Genomic DNA, 23,305 nt, shown 5'->3' on the forward strand with positions numbered 1-23,305 from the left:
CACTCATTTGCTTCTCACATCGTTTCAGCGATGCAGAAGGCAGGATTGACTGAATTCCAGAGCCTGTTTCAGCTCTCGAGGACAGAATGACGAGGTTTCGTCAACGCAACACACGTGGAGAAAAGAAAATGTCTCAAGATGTTGTGCAGATTGAAGCTGAATATGAATTTATCCCAATTCACGCGATTTCATGAATACCGAATGAAAATGCCCCTGCATTGGGCGGTAATCGAACCCCAGCTTCCTGTGAGACAGGCGAGAATTCGACCAATGAAACACCAATGTCCGAACGGCAGTTTGCTGCATGTGTTCACTTGGAAACAGACTGGAAGAACTAACAGTCTCACCGGCCGCAAATGAGGCTGTTTGCTGCGCGCCGAACCCACGTGGGGCTCCAGTCGCGCAATCGGTCAGCGCGCGGTACTAAAATAACAGTATCCGGCTCGAGCAATGCCGAGGTTGTGAGTTCGATCCTCACCTGGAGCAGTTTTACTTTTTGCTTCTGAACATTTCAACCCGAGTTCAAGATTCAGCTGGTGTGTTCCATGAAGCATCTCCTTCTTCGTGTTCTCCTGTGGGCACTGAGGGTTCTCTGGCCGGCCGTATGACAATAGCAGGTGTGAGTTTATTTGCAAATAGGCGGGAGAGGGGCGATTGGCGTCAAAATGAAATGACAAAGGAGGCGGCACGAGATCTATAAATTTAATGAACCGAACACACAATTCTTCTTTTCGTGAAACAGACATTCTTCTGTTTGAAATGTCGTGTAGGAAAATTCGGAAGGTTAATGTGTTGCCCGGTGTCACTGAGTAACGGGTGGAATTATTCCGCTTTCAGTTGTTGATCCTTTGACAGGTCGGGAGACCATTTCCTGCTCCCGTGTGGGACAAGTTCAGCTTTTGAGGCACTGGGTAAAGTGTTTTTTTAATTAGTGCGAACGAATGACAGGACATTTGGCACAAACAAGAAGAATTGTAAACTCACGAGTTTCCTCTCCATGTTTCTCACATCAGGTTCAACACAAACGAGGATTCTCCTCAAAACGTGACTGAGAATTTTGCAAAACGGACCCCATGTCGACGTTCCTCAAGGGAAAATTCAGAGACCAACCATGAATCTGCATGATAGAAGAATAAACATCGGGCGGCCTGGAAAGCTCAGTCAGTAAAACATCAGACCTTTTCGCAAAGTAGTGATTTGAGGGCCCAGGGTTCAAGTCCCTGCTCAGGCTATCAATTTTCGAACAGCTGGCAAGTTCTGCCTTTCCAGCGGAATAATAACTGTCGGAGAGTCGATCCCTGCGATGTTTTGTCAATATGTTGACCATTGTTGAGCATTCTCAGAAAAGGGCTTTGTTCTTCTCTGATCATTGTTTTACCAGAAACATTTGGACAGTAGAATATCAGTTGGAAAGACCACTGATTGCCCGTTTGCACCACCCGTCCCTTGAATGTACAGAGATTGCTTTGTGTCGAAACTGCTTCAAAGTGAGTCTCTTCCATCGTTACCTGGAAATGTTTGGATTGGTGCAGTTATCTGCAGCTTGTTAATTGGATGGTTAACACTGAGTTTAGTTGTGCTGATCTGATTTCTTTGCTCGAATAAATTAGGAACAGAGGAATATTGGAACAGGAGAAGGCCATTCAACCCCTCGTGCCTGCTCCGCCATTTGATAAGATCATGGCTGATCTGTGAACTAATTCCTTATACCTGCCTTTCGCACAAATGCCTTAATACCTTTGTTTGCCAATAAGCGATCTCTCTCAGATTTAAATTTAGCAATTGAGCGAGCATCAATTGGCTTTTGCAGAAGAGAGTTCCAAACCTCGACCACCCTTTGTGTGTCGAAATGATTTCTAATCTCATTCCTCAAAGGTCTTGCTCTAATTTTCAGAATGTGCCACTTACTCCGAGAATCCCCAACCAGCGGAAATAGTTTCTCTCTATCCACCCGGTTTGTTCCCCGAAATATCTTATAAACTTCGATCAAATCACGCCTTGACCTTCTAAACTCGAGAGAATACAACCTCAATTTGTGTAATCTCTCCTCGTAACTGAATCCTTGAAGTCCAGGTGTCATTTTAGTAAACCTACCCTGCACTTCCTCCAAGGCCAATATGTCCTTCCGAAGGTGCGGTGCCCAGAACTGCTCACATTACTCCAGGTGCGGTCGAACCACGGCTTTGTGCAGCTGCAGAATATTTTTTCTCCGCTTGTGCTCTCGTCCTCCAGATATAAAGGCCAGCATTCCATTTGCCTTCTTGATTATTTGCTGCACCTGTTCATGACACTTCAATGATCTGTGGACCTGAGCCCCGAAGTCCCTTTGGACATCCACTGTTTTTAACGTTTCACCATTTAGAAAGTAAGCTGTTCTATCCTTTTTTGATACAAAGTTGATGACCTCACATTTGCCTGTATTGTATTCCATTTGCCAGAGTTTTGTCCATTCATTTAATCGATCAATATCCATTTGTAATTTTATGTTTTCATCTATACTGCTTACAATGCCATCACTCTTTGTGTCATCGGCAAACTTAGATTTGAGACTTTCCATGCCTTCATTTAAGTCGTTAATAAATATTGTGAATTGTTGAAGCCCGAAGACAGATCCCTGCGGGACTCCACAAGTCACATCCTGCCAATGTAAGTACCTACCCATTATCCCTACTCTCAGTCGCCATTCTCTCAGCCAACTTCCTAACCAAGTCCGTATTTTTCCCTCGATTCCATGGGCTTCTATCCAAACTAACAGTCTCTTATGTGCGACTTTATCAAATGCCTTCTGGAAGTCCATATAAATAACATCCATTGACACTCCCCATCTGGTCCTGGGGATTTGTCACTCTTTAGTGCTATTATTTTCTTCATTACTGTTATTTTACTTATATTAATTTCATTGAGTCCCTGTCCCCGATTCAATATTAGTTTTCTTGGGATTTCCAGGATGCTATCCTCTTTTTCTACTGTAAATACTGACGCAAAATAATTAATCAACACGTCCGCATTTTCCCATTGTCAATGATCTTATCCCCACTTTCAGTTTTTAAGGGGCCAACACTGCACCTGACCACCCTCTTTTAACGAATATAACTCGAAAAGTTCTTCGTATTGGTTTTGATATCCCTTGCAAGTTTCTTTTCATTCTCTCTTTTTGCAGCTCTTACGATCTGTTTTGTGACCCTGTGTTGATCTTTGTATCTTTCCCATTCGCTAGGATCTGTTCCATTTGTTGCTTTTTTTGTGTGACCTTTCCTTATGTCTTATACTGTCCCTTACCTCTTTCGTTGTCCATGGCTGGTTTGTTTTGGCAAGTAGAGTTGTTGCCCCTCATGGGTATAAACTGATTCTGTATCACGTTAAATGTTTCTTAAAACATTTCCCATTGATCATCAGTCGTTTTACAGATTTGCCCAGTTTACTGTGGACAGTCTCTGTCTCATCACATTGAAGTCGGCCTTACCCAAGTCCAGAATCTTCGCAGCTGATTCATTTTTTTTCCCTTTCAAGTATTACATTGAACTCGATGATGTTATGATCGCTTTTGGACAGATGTTCACGCACAGTCAAGCTTTTAACTAAATCTGGTTCATTTCTCATTACAAAATCGAGAATGGCTTGCCCCCTTGTTGTCTCTTGGACACACTGCTATCCAAAACTATCCCGGACACACTCATTAAATTCACTACCTTTCTGCACCTGTCTGGAGCCGCAATTTGTCATCGGCCGCGTGGTCCAATGGATAAAGCCTTTGATTTCGGTATTTATCGAGTTGTTATCAAAAGATAGCAGGTTCAAATCCTGTCTTGGTCGTTTTACTCGCTGTGTGAAAATTTGTCCGACGTGCGCCCCAACTGTTTTGCACCCGACCGTTTCGAACAGTCTGATGGAACCGAAATCCCGAAATTACTTTCTTTTCCGAACATAGTGTAAAAGTGACATTATTTCTGCTCTTTCGATTCAGAATGGTCGGCGAATCCATTGTGCTCTGCTCGTATGGGTCCGAATCCCATCCGAGTCGTTATTGTATTGAACTTTTGTTACGGTCCCATGTAAGTTTTGTTATCATAAAAATGGGCTTGAAAGCTATTAATACCAATCCGACACCGGTGTTTTAAGTCTGTATCCATGGATTGTTCATATTTTGTTGAAATGGAGATGGACAACTTGTCTTACCAAGTCAGGCTTTCTAAAATTTAAATGCTCTGAAGCAAAATTGCCGTTTGTCTGAGAACAGATACACCAGGTTGACTCGCGCTAATACACTTTTCCGAATGTAAAACACACACACATTAAACTATTGTGCAGTATTTGTAGGAGGTCACCCACAGGAGGATGTCAGGGCCTGGTGTATCACAGACATTACTCACCAACATTTTGTGGGAAGAGATGAGAAATGTAACAGGACAAGACCAGATAGTCTGGAGAGAGTAAGAGTGTGGGAGTACAACAGGATAAATAGAGCCAGATATAACTTGTACTGACAGGGGATAAGGAAGAGAAGATCATGACTGATACCCATTGTTTCCCATTCAGAGACCGATGATCAAAAGATTGATGTTGTTGCGCAGACATATTGAGGGAGAAGGCGCAACAAAGTGACTTGGCAAATGTATGAACACCACAACATTCGGAAACAACTCGAAACATGTGGGCGCCGTGGATCAGTGGTTAAAGCACTCTGTCGTATAAACATGAAGGTTCCTGGGTTCAAATCTCAACAATGCCATACCCTCACGTCAAATCCCAGCGGTGCTTCTGGCAAAGTGCTCCTCATCAACATCCGGGCACTTGTGCCAACAATTGGGCGGAGTCTAGAATGTCTGTGTCTGTGGTCGGCAGCTCACTGAGGGAAAGGGACCAATATCCTTCGAGATACAGTCAGTAACACACTGCGTTGTGGGGTGAAAAGTGATGAACGTCAGTGAAGAAACACAGGGCTGTGGTGGAGAGTGGTTTCGTAGCGACAGTGTGAGGGAGAGAAATTAACATCCGTACCGATACAGTCAGCAATACTGGGCTGACAGGGAGAGGAATTAACGTCAGTGGGGCCGAGTGGCGAAGAGACAAGGCCAGTGTGTGGAATGGGGGAATTCGGCCTGTCCCCTGTTGCAGCAACTGTGACCCAAAGCCCCGTTCCACCCGTGTATCCTTCTCCACTACTCCCTCTGTGTGTATCCTTGTGATGTTCCCCCCTGTCCATCACTGCTGATTCTTCTGCCCTTCTGTGTCACACTGTGATCCTTCCCCACTGTGATTCTCGCGCGCTCTCACTTGTTTGGTGTCGAGTTGAGGGGTTTAATCCTCCAATGTGACCCTGGGATTGCATGACCCTTGCGATCCGTCAGCAAACACTGGGTCGCTGTCCGTCAGATCAATGGAACCGATTACAACCTCGACTCCAAGCTGAAGTCACTCAGCCCTCATCGGCGGCTATGAATGGGATAGGGGATGAGGTGAGTCTGTCAGTCACGCCTCTGTGTGACAAACTGTATCTCTACTGATGTTAATTCTTCTCACTCAGGAAACCGCTCTCCCCCCAGAGCCCTGTATCTCGACTGATGTTAATCACACTGCCTCTCATTAACCCCTCACCGCCAGCACCCCGTGTCACTGACTTTTTCTATTCTGATTTTAATCCCTCTCCCTCACACTGTCAGTCAGGAAACCCTCTCCCCCAGCGCCTTGTGTTACAGACTGTATATCTATTGATGTTAATCCACCTCGATCACTCTGTCACTCAGTAACCCCTCTCCCCCCAGCGCCCTGTGTTACTGACTGTATCTCTACTGACATTGATCCCTCTCCCTCACACTTTCTCTCAGTAAACTACCTCCCCCCAGCGCCCTGTGTTACTGACTGTATCTCCACTGATGTTAATCCCTCTCCCTCACACTGTCACTCACGTTCCACTCTCAGCCCAGAGCCCTGTGTTACTGACTGCATCTGTCCTGGGTCTTGGGTCCTCCCATCTCTTGCTTCCCTCATCATTACTCTCTTCTGACTCCCCGCTCAGGTTCCCATCCCCCTGCCACTCCAGTTTAAACCCTCGCCAACAGCAGTAGCAACTCCCCCTGCGAGGCTATTAGTCCCGGATCTGTTGAGGTGCAACCCGTCCGGCTTGTACAGTTCCCACCTTCCCCAGAATCGGTCCCAATTCCTCAGGAATCTGAATCCCTCTCTCCTGCACCAACCCTCCAGCCACGCATTCACCTGATCTATTCTCCCATTCCTATACTCACTAACACGTGGCACTGGGGGTATTCCTGAGATTACTACCCTTGAGGTCCTGCTTTTTAACTTAATTCCTAACTCCTTATATTCAGATTGCAGGACCTCATCCCTCTTTTTACCTATGTCGTTGGTACCGATATGGACCACGACCTCTGGCTGTTCACCCTCCCCCTTCAGAATGTCTTGCAGCCGCTCAGTGACATCCATGACCCTGGCACCAGGGAGGCAACATACCATCATGGAATCACGTTTGCGGCCGCAGAAACGCCTCTCTGCTCCCCTAACTATCGAATCCCCGATCACGATTGCTCTCTTGACCTTTCTCCTCCTCCCCTTTACAGCTGAGTCACCCATGATGCTTTGGACTTGGCTCTGTCTGCACTCCCCAGAGGAACCCTTTCCCCCACCAGTACCCAGATCTGAACACTGGCTGAAGATTGAGATGCCCTCAGGGGACTCCTGCACTCGCTGCCTGGTCGTCCTTTTCTGTCTGGCGGTCACCCAGTCCCTCTCTGCCTGCACTCTCTTAATCTGAGGGGTGACCACTTCCTGAAACGTGCTGTGCACGAAATTCTCAGCCTCGCGGATGCACTGCAGTGACGTCAGCTGTTGCTCAAGGTCCGAAACCGGGAGCTCGAGCTCCACCAGCTGACGACACTTCCTGCACATGTGCTTGTCCAGGACACGGGAAGAGTCCTGGAGTTCCCACATGGCACAGGTCGTGCATTCGACAGGTTTGAGCTGCCCTGCCATGCCTTAATTTATGAGATGAACGGAAACAAAGCCAAAACCTTAAATACGGCTTTTTTTGGTTATATTACTCTAGTTAAGTAGTTTAAGCTTTAATTTTAATGAGCTTCCAGGAGTTTTACACTTCATGCTTTTAAATCAATTTTATCCAATTCGCGAAATCAGAGAGAAAAACGAAGTCTCGCCAACCAATCACCGACCTGCTGTCCTGACGTCACTCCTTGTTTTTTTTCACCGATTGCCTCTGTGCCGCTCGGAGTGCGGGTCGGCCTTCGAGTCTGGGCCTTGAGCAGTCTCCGAGTCCTGCGCTCTCTCCCAGGTCTGTTTGAAGTGATGTGTAGGAAAATTTTAATTTATTTGCTCGAATAAATTAGATACTTTTTAACCCCAACCCACTCCTTGCAGACACTTCCAGCATCATCTACGTGGGCGGTGGAATGCAGAGACATTCAGCGCCACAAATCAATCCGTGCCGCCTCTCACCGAAACTCGGGAACAATGTTAACCATTTCAGCCTCTCAGATGCCGATGTTTCCAATTTCATCTTGTGCAGCCAGAACCCCTGGTGATTTTACAGTCACTGAAGTTCGCTTCACTTTCCCCAAAGTTTGGTCTAAAAGAGAACAACGAAAAATAAAGGAAAAGTGAGCGTTTCTTCATTGGTGGCGAAGCAAAATCGCTGCTTTCATTCCTTCCACCGCTGGTCTTCCTGCGGGCGATGAACCTCTGCACTCCGCTATTTTTATCACATGACCAGGGACTGGAAACGAGTTGAATGTGAAAGTGGGAGCAACAAACTGAATCAAGCGGATAGGTGGGGCGAGATATTGCAAAACAAACAGCGAAGCCACGAGGAGCAGGTCAGCTGTTACATCAGAACATAAGAAATATGAGCAGGAGGAGGCCTTACGGCCCCTCGAGCCTGCTCCGCCATTCAATAAGATCATGGCTGATCTTCGACCTCGACTCTATTTTCCCGCCCGATCCCCATATTCTTTACACGACATTTCAAACAGAAGAATGTCTGTTTCACGAAAAGAAGAATTGTCTGTTCGGTTCTTCAGATTTAAAGATCTCGGGCCGCCTCCTTTGCCATTTCATGCTGTCGCAAATCGCCTCTCTCTCCCGCCTATGAACAACTAAACTCACACCTGCAATTTCAATACGATCGGCCAGAGGACCCAAAGTGCCCACATGAGAACAGTAAGAAGGAGATGCTTAATGGAACAGACCAGCTGTACCTTGAACTCCGGTGGAAATATTCCGAAGCAAAAGGTTAAAATGCTCCAGGGGAAGATGGAACTCAACACTTCGGCATTCCTCGAGCCTGATACTATTATATAATACCGCGTGCTGACCGATTGCGCTGCGAAAGCCGCGTGGTATTAATACTCTCATTCAACACCCTCATTTTCGGTCTCGAAGGTTGTATGTTTTTTCAGACAGGTTTCCAAGTGGACACATGCAGCCGATTGTCGTTCGGCTATTGGTGTTTTCGTGGTCGAATTCTTGCCTGCCGCACCGGAAGCGGGGGTTCGATTACCGCCCAGGGCAGGAACATTTTCTGCATTCATGACGTCGCGTGAATTGGGATACATTCATATTTAGCTTCAATCTGCAAAACATCTTGAGACTTTTTCTTTTCTCCAGGTGTGTTGCGTTCACTTCACCTCGGCTTCTATACGCAAAGGGTGGGAGACGTTTCGAACGCACTTCTGCAGATGGTAGTTGATGGCAGCTCACTTGTGAATGTTAAATCTGAGATTGATAGATTTCTGTGAACCACGAGTATTAAGGGATATAGGGCTAAGCCGGGGATATGGAGTTAGGTCACAGGTCCATATCTAAATGCCACTGCCACTTGCTGCCTCCTGATATGCGCCACCTTCACCTGCAAGAAAGCGGGACGTGTGTCTGGGTGATGTGCCTGTCATTGTTAAATAGCTGCCAGTGTGTGTGGCCTATGAGTTGTGGGTGGGCGGCTTGCAACATTGGTAATGTGTAAGAGTGAGAGGAAGCATCTGGTTTCAAGAGTTGAGTACTGATGGAAAGAGTTTGTTGGTATGTGGGGGATGGGGGTGTATTGCATGGTGCAGTTGGTAGGAGATGCCACTTGAGAGTTGCTCTCACTCAACTTGACCACTCATGTCAAAGCATTGAACTTCTCCCTGCACTGCATCCATGTTCATGATGATGTGCGCTTGGCATTGACTACATCCCCCGCTGCTCCCACTGCCTTTTGGATAAATGTCTGGAGGACCTCTTTCCCGCACCCACCCCTGCGGAGACATCATGCTCCTCCTTCTGTTCAACTCCTGCACCACAGTCTCTCAGCATCAGCAGAGAACCTTGGTGCATGCACCCTCCAGATCTGGTACCAACTCAGATCGGCAGATTGGTGAGGTCTGGCATGCAGATTGGAGGATGTGGGATTTGGCAGTGTATATCTTTTATACAATGTTTTAACATAACTCATCAGTGTGCAAACATAGGGATGGAACCTGCATCTGTGTTTAACGTGTGCAATGTCTGATCTCCATTCAGACTCCGTTTGGACAGTGGACTGTTATTTTAAGCAAATAACAGGTGCCAGCGACCTTCAAGCGATTTCCAAGAAACATCCTCCCTTCAAGAGATTGAGCTCCCCCGGGCGGTGGAAAGTGTGAATTGCAATGATTCCACGTGCAAGGCCCGGAATGGAACACTGAATGCAGGTGCGTCTTCGAGCCAGCCGGATCTTGCGTCCTGCGTGCCCAAGGGTCATTGGGCGCGGAGTAACAGCGCATCACGCTCCCGGCGCCCAAAAACGGCACTGATCCAATTTTTCCCCCAATGTTTCCTGTGTGCGCCAGTCGACAGGATTCGGATAAGGTACCTGGCACATGGGGCCACAGGAAGGAAGATTGCATTTATATTGCGCTCTTCACAAACTCGGACATCCCAAAGCGCTTTACAGACAACGAACCACTCTTTGAAATGTAGTCACTGCTCATATGTCGGAAACGAGGCAGCCAATTTGCACACAGCAAGATCCCAAACACAGCGATGTGACAATGACCAGATAATATGTTATAGTGATGTTACTGGAGGGATAAATATTGAACACGGTAGCAGGGAGAACTAATTACCCTTAAAAATGAAGACAAGGTGATTGTATCAGTTCGAGTTTGGACCTTTGTAATGTTTTTCTTTCCTCATTTTTATCTTCTTCAGATTCCAACTGATTAGAAAACTGACAACTGAACTCTCAATGAATTTTCGATAAATCTGTCACTCAAAATAAACAATGTTAGAAATAAATAAATAAACCGGATTGAGACGGTTCACTTCACTTCACTGAAACGTCGAATTCCGGTTTAACCGGCGCGGCGGAGTCACAGCAGCTCATCGCTGATCTGCACCTCAACTCCATTTAGCGAAATAGAAACTGGAAAACTCATGTTTCGAGACGAGTTCACTAATTTCCTGAAAAATGAATATCACTAAACCAGCAAAATATTCCCTGCCCTGATTAAACACACAGCAAGGGGATGTGTCGAATATCTCGCAAGAAACCCGCGAGTTTATTATTACACGGATAGAATACCGTGCTCAATATTAACATTAACACTGAGCGCCAGGTTTGGATCTGACCCGTTTACCCCGTGGTGCGGGACCCCGTCCGAGTTTATATTTACCAAAAAAAGAAAATCAGTCAATAATATATCTCACCCAGCAGAATTGGAGATTGTTCGTATTTTACAAGACAGGATGAGGCCACTCGGCCCGTCTTGCTTGGATAGTAAATTCTGTTCACATTCTCCGCTCGGTGTTGTTCTCCTTGCATATTTTTAGTTGACCGATTTGTCTTTTGTTGTATTTCCCCTCACTCTGCAAGAGAGAAAACAATAAATGAACAACATCAACAATGTGGACGAAGAGAATGATACAAGCAGAGTCTTAATCACCCAGGGTTTAAGGTCATTTGGTGAAACAATTTATTGTCGGACACGTCGCCTAATGGATAAGGCGTCTGACTTCGGTATTAATCGCGTGGCTATCAGACGATTATAGGTTCGAGTTTTGCCACGGTCGTTTGACTCGTTGGGTACAAATGTGTCCGACGTGCGCCCAAACTGTTTTGCACCCGACCGTTTCTCACAGTCGGATGGAACGGAAATCCGTAAATTGCTTTGCTATCAGAAATTGACTCCACATTTTCAACATTGTCGATCTGGGTGCACGGGCAGGACATATTGTAAAAGTGACTTTATTTCTACTGTTCGGATTCAGAAATGTGCTCTGTCGGTTTGGGTCCGAATACCATCCGTGCCGTTATTGTATTGAACTTTTGTTGCGGCGCAACGTCAGTTTTGTACAATCAAAATGGGCTTGAAAGCGACTAATACCAATCCGACACCGGTGTTTTAAGTCTGTATCCCTGGATTGTTTCTATTTTGTTGAAATGGAGAGGGACAACTTGCCTCATCAAGTAAGTCTTTCTAAAATTTAAATGCTCTGAAGCAACATTGCCGTTTGTGTGAGAATCGATACACCAGGTAGACGAGCGCTAATACACATTTCCGAATGTAAAACACACACACATTAAACTATTGTGCAGTATTTGTCGGAGGTCACCCACAGGAGGAGGTCAGGGCCTGGTGTATCACAGAAATTACTCACCAACATTTTGTGGGAAGAGATGAGAAATGTAATAGGATAAGACCAGATAGTCTGGAGAGAGTGTGGGAATACAACAGGATGAATAGAGCTCGATATAAGATGTACTGACAGGGGATAAGGAAGAGAAGATCATGACTGATGCCCATTGTTTACCATTCAGAGACCGATGATCAAAAGATCGATGTTGTTGCGCAGACATATTGAGGGAGAAGGCGCAACAAATTAGCTTGGAAAATGTATCAATACCATAACGTTAGGAAATAATTCAAATCTGGTGGGCGCCGTGGCTCAGTGGTTAAAGCACCTGCCTTGCAAACAAAGGCTGTTGGGTTCAAATATCAACAGCGCTTTTCACCAAAATCCTCCACACTAACATTTGGGGACTTGTGGCAGAGTTCTTCCGTAACCTGATGAACCACCAACCGAACGCAACCATACTCACAGAATCATAGCTTTCAGCTAATGTCCCAGACTCTTCCATCACCCGCACTGGGTGGACCCTGTCCCACAGAAAAGACAGCGATGGTAGTACAGTCATATACTCCGAGGAGGGAGAGGCCCTGCGCTTTCTCAACTCAGACTCTGGACTCCAACATGGCATCGGCCCGGGGGAGGGGGAGGGGTAGAGAAAGACAGCCGATCTCTGGCAGAGGGGAGGGTGGAGTCTGGATCGTCTGTGTGGGAGGTTGGGGGTGAGCGCATTAACCGTCTGTGGGGGAGGAGCCCCTGTGTCAGAGGTCAGAGGTCAGGGGCCCGGGGCGAGTCTCGTTTGTCTGAGAGAGCCAGGGTAAACGATGGGTGGAGGACGGAGGGCCGTGAGACTGGGCCAGTGTGTTAAATGGGGGAATCAGACCTCCGGCCCCCGTGCATCACTGCGATTTGTGTCCATTTGTATCATTGCGATTCTCTGCCGTCTGTGCAGCACTGTGTCCCTCTCCCGCCCCGTATCTCACTTGCTGCAACATTCACCGATCGATAATGGCGCACGCCGTGAATGCATCATTGTGGCTCGAGGTCCCAGCAATGAGAGGGCGATAATGATCGTGAAATAATTCTCGTCTGTCAAAACTTAGACCTTGTTCCACTGCGGGTACCAAAAGCCTTCGCTTCTGTCCACTTATCCCAGTTAAATGAGGCCCTGTCGGTGGATGTTAAAGAAGCGCAGGGAATTCTCCCGCTCTCTTATCCAACATTCATGACTCGCGAACTGAAGGGTCCAAGTTTAAGGGATTGAAACCAGAGCCCTCACGGCGTTCCTCAGTCACCCATCGGCACTCACACTTCGATGGCATCCACTGTCCGATCATTGAGAAACACGTCCCTCCTCCGCTTGGCTCCGTCCTTTGTGGGAATGGGAATTGGAAGGTTTCGACCGACTTATGAAGTGTCCCTGGAACAGAATGAACAGCATTCCCTGTGTCTCGGGGTTTCAGTGACGGATTCCTGTCTGTCTGTCACAGGGCTGATCAGAACTCGATTCCTGATCCAAACAGTGCATCGTCTTTCAGAGAAACCGAGAGAGAACAGGAACAGAGAAGGAAACAAACTGCGGACTGGATTCCAATTGCGCTCCCGCGGTTATTGTTAACTAAAGGCACCGTGGAATGGGATCAACAGGCAGATTGCTGGGGATTTAAATGTTCGGGATTTAAACCCAGGCTTTCTCCCATGTTCCCAAATACTGATCGAATAATCGGGAGATGGTAAAATGCAGGAGATGCAGGAGGGACCGAAGTCCTTCAATCTCGGCAGCAGTTACTGGGAACCGAGCCATGGGTGGGATTCGAGTTCAAAACGGGAGACTGTTAACAATGAGACAGATCCTGGGCTCAAATCTGGACGGGAGCTCCCTCCAGATTTAATTTTTCTTGATGAAGAGCGGGTGGAGGAATTAAATTTAACAGAAAAATGTACAGACTTGCTGTAAATCTAATAACTGGACAGGTTCAAGATTGTTAAAAAGTTTTGAAATTAGATTTCATCCTGATGGTTAATGTTAACCCTTTATGTTCCACCTCCCTTATCATTTGCTGTTCCCGTTAATCTTTCATTCGCTGGAAACCCCAGAGGCAGCAAGGAAGGACAGAAAGATCTATCTCCGATCCGTCCTCTCTACTCGACCTTTATCCCATTACAGCAGGTGAAAAATTCCAATTATCCGTCTATATTAAAACAAAATATAAACAATCTAGGGACACAGCCTTAAAACTCCGGTGTCGGATTGATAATAATAGCATTCAAGCCCATTTTGATTGCACAAAACTTACGGAGGGCCGCAACACAAGTTCAATACAATATCGACACGGATGGGTTTCGAGCCAATACGGACAGAGCACAATGGATTAGCCGACCATTTCTGAATCCAAACAGCAGAAATAAAGTCACTTTTACACTATGTCCTGCCCGTGCACCCAGATCGACAATATTGAAAATGTCGAGTCAACTTCTGCAAGCAAAAGGATTTACGGATTTCCGTTCCATCAGGTCCGTTCCTGCAAGAAACGGTCCGGTGCGAAACAGTTGCGGCGCACATTGGAACAAGTGTAAAAACGACCGCGGCAGGATTCGAACCTGCAATCTTCTGATAACATCACGATTAACACCGAAGTCAGACGCCTTATCCATTAGGCCACGCGGCCGCTGTAGCAGTGGCTCAGCAAACGATCTTAAACCGGGGCAGGAGTGTTTAAGACACTGCTTGCTTTTTTCTCTTCCTTTCACTTTGTTGATGTTGTCCATTTATTGTTTTCTCTCTTGCAGCAAGTTGGCTCTGATGTTTCGGAATCATCAGGAAATGACAACTGAACTTCCACTGGGTCTCCAAGAAACCTACAATCAGAATAAACAAATCATTGATCAAAATGTTTTGCCTCCAAAGCGAATCTCTTTCGCACTCAGTCTGCAAAATAGAGAGAGGGGAAATAAAATAAAAGACAAATCGGTAAACTAAAAATGTACACGGAGAACAACACCGAGCGGAGAATGTGAACAGAATTTACTATCCAACCCCGACGGGCCGAGTGGCCTCATCCCGTCCTGTAAAATACGAACAATCTCCAATTCTGCTGGGTGAGATTATTATTTTCTGATTTTCTTTTTATTGGTAAATATAAGAGCGGACGGGGTCCCGCACCACGGGGTAAACGGGTCAGATCCAGACCTGGCGCTCAGTGTTAGTGTTAATATTGAGCACGGTGTTCTATCCGTGTAAAAATACAATCGCGGGTTTCTTGCTTTATATTCGACAAATTCCCTTGCTGTGTGTTTAATCAGAGGAGGGAATATTTTGCTGGTTTCGTGATCTTCATTTTCAGGAAATTAGCAAATTCGTCTCGAAAAATGAGTTTTCCAGTTTCTATTTCGCTAAATGGAGTTGAGGTGCAGATCAGCGATGAGCTGTTGTGACTCCGCGCGCCGGTTTAATAGGAATTCGACGTTTCAGTGAAGTGAACCGTCTCAATCCGGTTTATTTCTTTATTTATAACATTGTTTATTTTGAGTGACAGATTTATCGAAAATTCTGTGAGAGTTCAGTTGTCAGTTTTCTGATCAGTTGGAATCTGAAGAAGATAAAAATAAGGAAAGAAAAACATTACAAAGGTCAAAACTCGAACTGATACAATCACCTTGTCTCCGTCTTTAAAGGTGATTAATTCTCCCTGGAGAACTGTTCAATGTTTATCCCTTCAGCTACATCACTACAACACATTATCTGCTCATTATCAAATCGCTGTGTTTGGGATCTTGCTGGGCGCAAATTGGGTGCCTCGTTTCCTGCATGTCTGTAAAGCGCTTTGGGACGTCTGAGGTGGTGAAGGGCGCTATCAAAATGCAATCCTTTTTCCTGTTGCCCCATGTGCCAGGTACCATATTGGAATCCTGTCTACAGGCGTATGCAGGAAATTTTGGGGGGAAATTGGATAAAGGCCTTATTTCGGCGCAGGTAGCGTGATGCGCTGTTTCCCCGCGCCCAATGACCCAGGCGCAGGCAGGACGCAAGATTCGACTGTCCCGAAGACGCACCTGCATTCAGCGTTCCATTCCGGGCCTTGCACGTGGGATCAATGCAATATGCGCTTTCCACCACCAGGGGAGCTCAATCTCTTAAAGGGAGGATGTTTCTTCGAAATCTGTCAACGGTCGCTGGTACCTGTTATTAGCTGAAAATAACAGTCTACTGTCTGCACGGAGTCTGAACTGAGATGAGACATCACACATGTAAAACACAGCTGCAGGTTCCATCCTTCTGTTCACACGCTGATGAGTTATGTTAACACATTGAAGAAAGGTTGTGCACAACTAAATCCCACATCCTCCAATCTGCACGCCAGTCCTCACCAATCTGTCGATCTCAGTTGGTACCAAGCCTGGAGAGTGCATGCACCAAGCTCCTCTGCTGATGCTGAGAGACCTTGTTGCAAGAGGTGGGCAGAAGGAGGGACATCCCATATTTGCAGAGGTTGGGGGTTGGGGGTGGGCAAGAGGCCCTCCAGACATATATCCAAAAGGCAGCGGGAGGCAGCGGGGGACGAAGTCATTGCCAGGCGCACAGTAGCATGGACTTCGATGCAGTGCAGGAGGAAGTTCAATGCTTTGACATTAGTGGTCAAGGTGAGTGAGGTCAACTCTCAAATGAAGTCACCTACCAATTGCACCACGCACGACATCCCCATCACCCAGATACCAACAAACTCTTTCCATCAGTACTCAACTCTTCAAACCAGAGACTTCCTCTCACCCTCACACGTTATCACTGTTGCAAGCCGCCCACCAACAACTCACAGGTCACACACACTGGCAGCTATCAGCCATCACACAGACACACGTCCCGCTTTCTTGCAGGTGAAAGTGGCGCATATCAGGAGGCAGCAAGTGGCAGCGGCATTTCGCCCGTCGAGCCTGTTCCACCATTCAATGAGATCATGGTGGAGCTGTGACCGAGCTCCATATATCCGTCTTCGCCTCATATCCCGCAATAACATTGGTTCACAGAAATCTATTAATACCAGATTTAACAATCACAAGTGAGTTAGCATCAATTACCGTCTGAAGAAGAATGTTCCAAACGTCTCATTCTTTCCTTGCAGAAGCCGAGGTGACGTGTGTGCAACACACCTGGAAAAAAGAAAATGTCTCATGATGTTGTGAAGATTGAAGCTGAATATGAATTTATCCCATTTCACACATTGTCATTAATGCAGAATGAAAATGCTCTTGGGCGGTCATCAAACCCCAGATTTCTGTGTGGCAGGCAAGAATTCGACCACGAAAACATCAATGCCCGAGCGGCAGTTGGCTGCATGTGTCCACTTGGAAACCTGTCTGAAAGAACATACAATCTTACAGACCGAAATTGAGGTTGTTTGATGAAAAGCAAACAACCATCCAGCTCTAGTGGCGCAATCGGTTAGCGCGCGGTACTTATATAACAGTATCAAGCTCGAGCAATGCCGAGGTTGTGAGTTCGAGCCTCACCTGGAGCAGGTGAACCTTTTGTATCTGAATATTTCCACCGGAGTTCAAGGTCCAGCTGGTCTGTTCCAAAAACATCTCCTTCTTCGTGTTCTCATGTGGGCACTTTGGTTCCTCTGGTCGGCCGTATTGCAATAGCAGGTGTGAGTTTCGTTGTTCACAGGCGGGAGAAGGAGCGATTGGCGACAGCATGAAATGGCAAAGGAGGCGCCACGAGACCTGAAAATCTAAAAAACCGAACACACAATTCGTCTTTTCGTGAAACAGGCATTCTTCTGTTTGAAGTGCCGTGTCGGAAAATGGGGATCGGGCGGGAAAATGGAGTCGAGGTCGAAGATCAGCCATGAATGGCGAAACAGGCTCGAGGGGCCGTCAGGCCTACTCCGGCTCCTATTTATTATGTTCTTATGTAACAGCTGACACCCTCCTGGTTGCTTGGCTGTTTGTTTTGCAATATCCCTCCCCGCCTATCCGCTTAATCCAGTTTGTTGCTCCCACTTTCAAATTCAACTTGTTTCACTTCCTGATCATGTGATAAAAATAGTGGAGTGCAGAAGGTTCATAACCCGCAGGAAGATCAACTGTGGAAGGAATGAAAGCAGCGATTTTGCTTCGACAACAATGACGAAACACTCACTTTTCCTTCATTTTTCTCTCAGAGTAAACTTTGGGGAAAGTGAAGCGAACTTGAGTGACTGTAAAATCACCAGGGGTTCTTGCTGCACAAGATGAAATTGGCGACATCGGCATCTGAGAGGCTGAAATGGTGAACATTGTTCCCGAGTTTCGGTAAGAGGCGGCACGGATTGATTTGTAGCGCTAAATGTCTCTGCATTCCACCGCCCACGTAGATAATGCTGGAAGTGTCTGCAAGGACTGGGTGGGGGTTAAAAAGTATCCAATTTACTCGAGCAAAGAAATCAGATCAGCCCAACTAAACTCCGTGTTAACCATCCAATTAACAAGCTACAGATAAATGCACCAATCCAAATATTTCCAGATAACGATGGAAGAGACTCACTTTGAAGCAGTTTAAACACTAAGCAATCTCTGTACAAACAAGGGACGGGTGGTGTGAACGGGCAATCAGTGGTCTTCCGAAATGATCATCGACAGTCCGAATGTTTCTGGTAAAAATGTTGATCAGAGAAGAACAAAGTCCTTTTCTGAGAATGCTCACCTAAAGTCAACATATTGACACACATCGTCTCTCCCGCAGTTGTTCCTCCGCTGGACGACAAGAACTTGCCAGCTGTTTTTAATTTAACAGCCTGAAACAAGGATTATGAACTCTGGACCCTCAGATCACGACTTTGCTGAGCTGATGCTTTACGGACTGAGTTATCCATGTTCACGGTTTTGTAACACTCCATCATAAAGATTCATGGTCGGTCTCTAAATTATCGCTTGTGGACGTCGAACTCGAGTGAGGGTCCGTTTGACAAAATTCTCAGTCATGTCTGAAGGAAAATCTTTGTTTGTTTTGAATCTGATGTGAGAAACATGGAGAGGTAACTCGTGAGTTTACAATTCTTCCTGTTTGTGCCAAATGTCTTGTCATTCGTTTGCACCAATTATAAAAAACACTTTACCCAGTTGCTCAAAATCTAAACTTGTCCCACACGGGAGCTGGAAAAGGTCTCTCGACCTGTCAGCGGATCAACAACTGAAAACGGAATAATTCCACCCGTTACTCAGTGACACCGGGCAACACATTAACCTTCCGAATTTTCCGAAACGGCACTTCAAACAGAAGAATGTCTGTTTCACGAAAAGAAGAATTGTGTGTTCGGTTATTTAGATTTAAGGATCTGGTGGCGCCTCCTTTGCCATTTCATGCTGTCGCCAATCGCTCCCTCTCCCGCCTATTAACAAATAAATTCACACCTGCTATTGCAATACGGCGGGCCAGAGGAACAGAAGTGCCCACATGAGAACACGAAGAAGGAGATGCTTCATGGAACAGACCAGCCGTGTCTTGAACTCGGGTGGAAGTGTTCAGAAGCAAAAGGTAAAACTGCGCCACGTGAGAGTTGAACTCACAACCTCGGGCCTGATACTGTTAAATAAGTCCCGCGCAGCTTACCAATTGCGCCACGAGAGCTGCATGCGATTGTTTTTCACATCAAACACCCTCATTTTCGTCCTGTGAGATTGTCTATTCTTTCTGACAGGTTTCCAAGTGGAAACATGCAGCCAACTGCCGTTCGGCCATTGGTGTTTTCGTGGTCAAATTCTTGCCTGTCACACAGGAAGCAGAGGTTTGATTACCGCCCAATGCAGGAGCATTTTCATTCCGCATTCATGACATCGCGTGAATTGGGATAAATTCACAATCAGCTTCAATCTGCACACCATCTTGGGACATATTCTTTTCTCCACGTGTGTTGTGTTGAGGAAACCTCAGTATTTTGTCCTCTGGAGCTGAAACTTGCTTTGGAATTCAGTTAATCCTGCCTTCTGTATCGCTGAAAAAATGTGAGAAGCAAATGAGTGAATTTTCACCGTAAGTTGCGACACAGCCGTACTGGATTGGGATTTAAACCCGGAGACCTCTCGCACAAACAATCAGTGAAACATCCGTAAGCGATAATTATACCCCAAGACCAAACAGCCGCCAGGAACAAGGCCGTGCAACTAGTGTACAATTCGCAGCCACCCACAGCCGAACAGCCAGCCTTTCAATCTCTTCTGTTCATCCAATCTCGTTTTCTATTCCGATGTTCAGCAATGTCAAGTTGAGCACCAACTATTTCAAGTCACCAATATTAGGCTCTCTTTACCACATTCGTTTTGAATGAACGACTTGTATTATCAAGTAAAACTTTGCAGAATTTACTGCTCTAAAGCGACATTGTCATCTGTCTCGGCATCCGCAGGTTATACACTGAACCATAAATATAATAAAATTGCTACTTTTTCACTGTGAGGGGGAAGAGAGATAAATGTGGAGACATCCGCTCCGAATTCAGCTGGGATGCACTTTAGCTTTTCCTACCGTCTAAGTCTTTCTTTACCCTTCTCTGTTGGTTTTGCAGGTTCGATCAGCCTTGGTCGTTCAAGGAAGCCTGAGAGGTCCATCAGGGGAAAATACAAAGAGTCAAGAGACTGAGACAGGGAGAGATAGAGAGATTAAAGTACAGGAAAAAAGAGTGTAATTGTCAACAAATCAGCAAAATTTAAGATGGAGCTGGGAACAATTCCTTCATGTATTTTGAAATCTTGCAAGAGATCGTTGGATTCCCAACTGAAAGTGCCCGCGTTGCGGAGAATCTTTCCGAGAGTTGGAAAGACGATTATTTCGCTTGAACCCAAACACTGAACATGCCTTGGAAAAGTCGATTAAATTATAAGTCTAAAGCCTTAACCATTCAGCCATTTCTACACGGTTGTGCATCAGAATGCATACGGTTATCACAGGCGATCTGGCAGACTGCAAATTCTTTCAGACAGGTTTCCAAAGCGATATATGTAACCTGCTGCCGTTTGAACATTGAGGGTTAAGTGGGAGAAATCTCGCTTTCTTTGCAATTCAGTAGGTTTCGTTTCCCAGCCATTGTGGAAACTTTTTGCATTAAGCACCCATGAGATTGCCTGAATTGGGATCAATTCAAACTCAGATTCAATCCACACACCATTTTGAGACGTTGTCTGTGCTGCCCGGATGTTGCGTCGATGAACACTTTGCATTCTGTCCTTTGGTTCTCAAACATGCTCTGAATATAAGTCAATTCTGCCATCGGGAACGCTGACACGATGTGAGAAACCAATTGGCGATTTTTATCCAAAATTGTGACACAGAGGGGGCTCGTCTGGCATTTGAACCAAATGCTCGTCTGTCATTTGAGACTCTCCCATTTAAATCTCCATCCACGGGCTGAGTCTGAATAAATCCGTCAGCTTGTGATTCTTTGCGAGATAGCGGGAGATGTTGAGAAATGAGCTGAAGATTTCCGTGGATACATTAACAGTGCACATTCTCACATATATTAGAAAATGGACTTTCACACAAACTTTCAACAATTTTTCTTTGTTGATCACAGCCTGCTGGAGGGAGGGGCGCATTGGTACATCCGGGTTTGTTGGAAAGACTGTGCTTGTGCGGGGAGCAAAGGACCAAATGGCGGAAGGGACCTTTTTGTTCCCCGAGTCCATCACAGCCTCAGACTGACGAAAGGAAGGAGAGGTTCGTGAAAAAATGGGCGAAGAGTAGTTATTGAGCAGATTTTGTTGGTAGGAGGGTAAGTTAGCAAGGTCACTTTTCAAAGTTCTGTCACTTCCTTTGCTGCTTCCAAACCGTTTGTTTATTTAATGTTTAAATCAACAGGGCCTAAATTAAACTTGTCTCTTCTCTCCGTTAAAATTGGATGACTCGCTGTGTGTGTATGTATTGTATGTTTTAGTTTGAAGCTCGGTTTTATCATAAACCGATGGACGTCAAAACCTGCCGTGGATGGAGGACGGGTTGATTTTCTTGAAGGGGCAAATCTCACTGGGCAGGAAATAGGACCTCCAGCCGAATGCACAGAAATAACTCCGTCAGTGAATAAAAATGACAATGTTCTAAGTGCAATTTAAACCCACATCTACAGAAGAAATCGTGAACTAAACACCGCGTTTTAGATCGCTCGACGAACTGAGCCAATACTGGAGACAGCCTTCCTGACTGAAACCTGTGTGTGGGAGTTAGTCGTGTATCGGTCCCCTTCCGTGCGACGAGGCCCGGCAGGCGGCTGGCAGAAACGGCTCGGAATGGGACTCGCTTCACTCAGGCATCAGCGGCTGGTTTAGAAACCGCTCTGGCTGCTGCTCTTACTCGGCCTCCCGAACTCTGGGTACTCCGCAGAGGTCGGTCCTGATTTCACTCTTCTGGATCCGGCTCCAACTCTTTACTGTTGACGGCAGCGCGTCTGGTACCAAGTGAGTCAGAACAGTGTGCAAATCACGACCCGAGTACATCGACTCTGGAACTGGCGATTGGTTTTATATTGGGTCATTCTTTAACCTATAGGCTGTTCAAAGTTTGTGTGTCATAGTAATTATCATAATTATTTCCAGCTCCTCCTGCTCACTGGTGCTCGGTGCTTCACCCTGTGATTTACCCTCAGTCTCACCATAAACATCCTCTCGAGAGCTTGCATCTGGGCTGCTGATGGAAACGGTGAATCGGGTGCAGCAATAGACGCTTCGGAGTTACCAAGCTTACTGTCATATCCTTACTTCTTTAAATGGTGGGAGACCTTACAATTAATAACAACTCACATTTATATCGGGCCTTTAACACAATAAATTGTCCCAAGACGCTTCACAGGAGCGGAATCAGATAACATTTGACACAGATCCACAAAAGGAGATATTCGAACAGGTGAACTAAAACTTAGTGAAAAAGGTCGGTTGTAATGAGCGTCATAAAGGAGGAGAGAGACGGTTTAAATCGGGTATTCCAGAGAATTTGGCCCAGGCAGCTGAAGGCAAGACCGTTAATTCTGGAGCCTGTTTCAGCTCTCGAGGACAGAATAACGAGGTTTCGTCAACGCAACACACGTGGAGAAAAAAGAAGTCTCAAGATGTTGTGCAGATTGAAGCTGAATATGAATTTATCCCAATTCACTCGATTTCATGAATACCGAATGAAAATGTTCCTGCATTGGGCGGTAATCGAACCCCAGCTTCCTGTGAGGCAGGCGAGAATTCGACCAATGAATCACCAATGGCCGAACGGCAGTTTGCTGCATGTGTTCAATTGGAAACAGACTGGAAGAACAGACAGTCTCAACGGCCGCAAATGAGGCTGTTTGCTGCGCGACTTACCGACGTGGGGCTCCAGTAGCGCAATCGGTCAGCGCGCGGTACTTATATAACAGTATCCGGCTCGAGCAATGCCGAGGTTGTGAATTCGAGCTTCACCTGGAGCAGTTTTACTTTTTGCTTCTGAACATTTCCACCCGAGTTCAAGATTCAGCTGGTGTGTTCCATGAAGCATCTCCTTCTTCGTGTTCTCCTGTGGGCACTGAGGGTTCTCTGGCCGGCCGTATTACAATTGCAGATGTGAGTTCAATTGTTAATAGGCGGGAGAGGGGCGATTGGCGTCAAAATGAAAAGGCAAAGGAGGCGGCACGAGATCTATAAATTTAATGATCCGAACACACAATTCTTCTTTTCGTGAAACAGACATTCTTCTGTTTGA

At 46.1% G+C, this 23,305-nt stretch overlaps 4 non-coding genes across 4 annotated transcripts; 3 read left to right on the top strand and 1 right to left on the bottom strand.

Moving 5' to 3' along the window:
- Positions 1 to 391: 391 nt before the first annotated feature.
- On the top strand, positions 392 to 486 carry trnaf-aaa (transfer RNA phenylalanine (anticodon AAA)). The gene is made up of 2 exons: positions 392 to 429; positions 451 to 486. It is a non-coding gene; the product is annotated as a tRNA-Phe (tRNA).
- A 13,710-nt stretch (positions 487 to 14,196) lies between these two features.
- Positions 14,197 to 14,285, bottom strand: trnar-ucg (transfer RNA arginine (anticodon UCG)). The gene is given in 2 exon segments: positions 14,197 to 14,232; positions 14,249 to 14,285. It is a non-coding gene; the product is annotated as a tRNA-Arg (tRNA).
- A 2,749-nt stretch (positions 14,286 to 17,034) lies between these two features.
- trnai-uau (transfer RNA isoleucine (anticodon UAU)) lies at positions 17,035 to 17,129 on the top strand. Its single transcript has 2 exons — positions 17,035 to 17,072; positions 17,094 to 17,129. It is a non-coding gene; the product is annotated as a tRNA-Ile (tRNA).
- Positions 17,130 to 22,938: 5,809 nt separating this feature from the next.
- On the top strand, positions 22,939 to 23,033 carry trnai-uau (transfer RNA isoleucine (anticodon UAU)). Its single transcript has 2 exons — positions 22,939 to 22,976; positions 22,998 to 23,033. It is a non-coding gene; the product is annotated as a tRNA-Ile (tRNA).
- The last annotated feature ends 272 nt before the right edge of the window (positions 23,034 to 23,305 follow it).

The sequence above is a fragment of the Heptranchias perlo genome, chromosome X (genome assembly GCF_035084215.1).
Source record: "Heptranchias perlo isolate sHepPer1 chromosome X, sHepPer1.hap1, whole genome shotgun sequence".
In the NCBI taxonomy this organism is placed as follows: Eukaryota; Metazoa; Chordata; class Chondrichthyes; order Hexanchiformes; family Hexanchidae; genus Heptranchias; species Heptranchias perlo.